The sequence below is a fragment of the Echinops telfairi genome, unplaced genomic scaffold (assembly GCF_000313985.2).
Source record: "Echinops telfairi isolate 266 unplaced genomic scaffold, ASM31398v2 ScPeMD7_7468;HRSCAF=8506_0, whole genome shotgun sequence".
Classification (NCBI taxonomy): Eukaryota; Metazoa; Chordata; class Mammalia; order Afrosoricida; family Tenrecidae; genus Echinops; species Echinops telfairi.
The window spans coordinates 69,344,434-69,348,034 of record NW_022111369.1 but is presented as its reverse complement, the minus strand read 5'-3'; positions in this window follow the sequence as shown (position 1 = coordinate 69,348,034).

The window sequence follows — 3,601 nt, the reverse complement described above, 5'->3', positions numbered from 1 at the left end:
TTTACACAATTGATGTGTGTATGGATTGGGATAACAGTTGTATGAGCCCCTAATAAAATGTTAAAAAAAAAAATGAAACGGCTCTCACAAAATAATTTCAAAACACAAAACTATTTGGTGAGGAGAGGAAAATGAGTATGTCTCCTATGGAACCTGACCCTTAGAGGAAAACATAATGATAACACTAATAAGGGAGTGTTGAGAAAGATGGAATCATTTGCCAGAAAAATAAAGTCACGATCACGATAGATTATGCTCAATCCAGATAAGATTGACATTTGATTGACGTTTATGACATGGTAACATCTAAAACAAATTCTGTGAAACCTGAACTGGAACATGTTAGAGAGAGCAGAGGAAAGTTCTAGTGCAGTCTCTGGAGTCCGACTGTGTGGATTTTTTTCAGGTTACAACACATGCAGGGGAGGCTAACTTTATGTCACTACCTTGAGCAAGGGACAAGTCCCTTTGATAAACCAAAAACCAAGCTCACAGCCATCAAGTCCATGACAGCTCCTAGTGACCCTCTAAGAGACGTCTAATAAAGGCATGTGGCCTTAGCTCACTAAACTGTGTGCTCTAATTTCAAATAAAGTTAGCAAATATCTTGGGTTTCCTACCCATCTCTCCTCAGCTCCTACAGTACGTCAGCTGCAGCTTTGTGGATAATTCCCATACAAGATTGCCTGAGGTTTTCTCTGGCCACAAAACATCCTTAGCCATGAAGCACTGAAGAAGTAATGTGCTTAGGAGAAATGCTTAACTAATATAGGACAGAATATCAAGGATAAATACATTAGATTTCTCTCCTTTAAGGGGGACACTTCTGATAGTGTTCTAAACAATTGCTCCAACAATCTCCTGCAAGACTAGCAGGGGTCCTCAAACGTTTTAAACAGGGGGCCAGTTCACTGCCCCTCAGACCATTGGAGGGCCGGACTATAGTTTAAAATAAAAACTATGAACGAATTCCTTTGCACACTGGACGAGTTGGCTGCTAAGCAGGAGAGGCAGCGCAGCAAAAACAACCGGCGGGCTGGATGCATATGGCCCGCGGGCCGACCTTTGAGGGCCCCTTGAAGAGTTACCTATTCATTATCACACCTTCGCTTGACTTCCCTTCCTTTCCTGCCTGACTGCTCTACCCCCACACGAGGCTTCCTTAGACAGCCTAGATCCTTCTTTGGGGTCTGTGTTTGAAGGAAAGAAAACTAAGACACACCAAAGGTAAGTCTCCTAACTTTGGCGAAACCCATACTCTCTGAACCCCAAAGTTCAACACTTGTCTTGAGAGTCTAATGATCAATACCAATCGTTTCTCATTCTTTAAAGGGTGAGCTTCATATTGACTCCTTGACCCCCACTATACGAGTGCATCACAAATCCATCTCTCAGTCTAGATGCTAGGTTCCCACATGCAGCTGATCATTGGAATCACCTGGAGGATCTGGTGCAATTAAACTTAGAGATTCTGATTCATTGGCTTGCAGATTGAGCCCAGAGTTCTGCATTTCACCAGATCCCCAGGTGTTTCCAAAGATTCAGCCTAGTATCTAGATCAGTGTCTCCCAACGTGGGTAATACAGCATCTTGGGGAGGAAGCATTGGGGGGTGGGAGCAAACGTAAATACCTACATTTTATCCTGGATTACAGGTTATAGCACAAAAGTTTTTAATTGCCAGGGAGTGCTCAGTAATTATTTTTCAAAAAAACAGGTGGTAGCCCAAATAAGTCTGGGAACCTGTGCTCTAGACAGATGGAGAGGTCCTTAGGGGTCATCTAGATGTCCTAGAGAGTTATAGAGATTCTGAACTAATTTAAACGAAGATATGTAATAAAAATTGAGCTATCTGCCCCCTATCAATGATCATCAAGAAGTTTCATCTCACTAGATGTCTACGGTGAACAATAACACTAGGGTAGTATGCCCTCTCATCATGCACCATGTGAAAGTGAAAAGCCAGCATTTGCATAAGGACACAGTTCAGAAGGCAGAAAGGATTAGAAAAGGAGAAATGGAAATGGGAAACAGGGGAAAGGTGGAATGAGTGATGGTACCTTGTGAGGATTCAATCAAGGACATGAAACAAGGAACAGATGAATTAATTATTGGATGGAAAACTGATTTGCTCTGTGAAACTTTTCCCAGCTTACAAGAAATGTTGTTGTGCTTTTGTTTGTTTTTTAAGAAAGTTGCATCATTTCTCTTTCTAAATCTTGATAACAGGGGATTCGTGGACCTGAACTGAATTCGCTCGTGGAAAATAGATTCTCTCTAAACTTAACAGTAATGTCCTCATCTCTGAAACAGGGAACATAATTGCACCCACTTGAAAGTATTGATGTAGGATTAAATGTGATTATCCATGGTATATGTTATCAGTGTCTGGGAAATAGAAAGCTCTCAATAGATGATATCTATATTGATAATATTAAAATAAGAAGAGGGACTTGAAGGGATTATTTAAATATTTTTCTTATTAAATTACTTGGTAAAAATTATCACATTGCTTCAATTCTGAGATACAGATTTCTTTACATCATAATGGTTTTGAAATCTGCATGCATCCATATATATTTAATATAATTTACGTTTGTTTTTTCTCATATATCATTTCTTTTTTTGCCTGAGTGTTCCTTTATCTGTGTATTATTTTTCCCCAACAGCTTAATTGGCATATAATTCATATATCATACAATAGTTTATACAAGAAGAATTATACAATCATCCCTACAATTAGTTTCAGAACATTCTCCAAATTCCTATGCTCATCATCATTAGCTCCTCACTTCCCCTCAAATTCCCCTGCCATGCCTTCAAGGAACCCTTGATCCGGTTACTCTCTATACAATTTACCTGTCCTGAATTCCATATACAGAAAAACATTAAAAAACAAACAAAATAAGCTAACAAAGTAAAACCAATAAAAACACTCAATCAAAATGAAAGCAGGAAATAATAAATACGACAACAAATTTAAAGGGATCATAAGGAAAATCAGATAGTAAGGTGATAAATTTTAACTTAACTGCATCTGTAACACTCCATTTTTCAACACATTCTGCATGTTAGCAAGGTTATACACATCCTGAGTCCATGGTCAAGGGGATTCTCCAGGGGCTTAATCCACATGTATTTTCCTTTCACTTTTTTTTTTAATTTAAAAAGCTTTAAAATGGGTCAAAACAAATGATAAGGTATTAAATTTTGGCCTGCCACAATCAACTTTACAATGCTCCCTGGCTGATAGCAGGGCTATTCACATCCTCCAACACTGATTAGAGGGGATTCCCTAGAGACTTAATCCTTGTGTGAAGCTTGCAAATAGATTTTGGGCTTCCCTTGTCATCCATAACCTTGTGCAAACCAGTTGTTCACAAGTTAAGCTTTGATGTCATTCCTTCCTTCAGGTTTAGCTTATATTATTTCCAGTCCTTGGATCACACATGCTGGTGTGCTTCTTTCTTTTTTTTTCTTTTTAAATTTTTAAAAAAATCATTTTATTAGGGGCTCATACAACTCTTATCACAATCCATACATACAGCAATTGTGTAAAGCGCATTTGTACATTCATTGCCCTCACTATTTTCAAAACATTT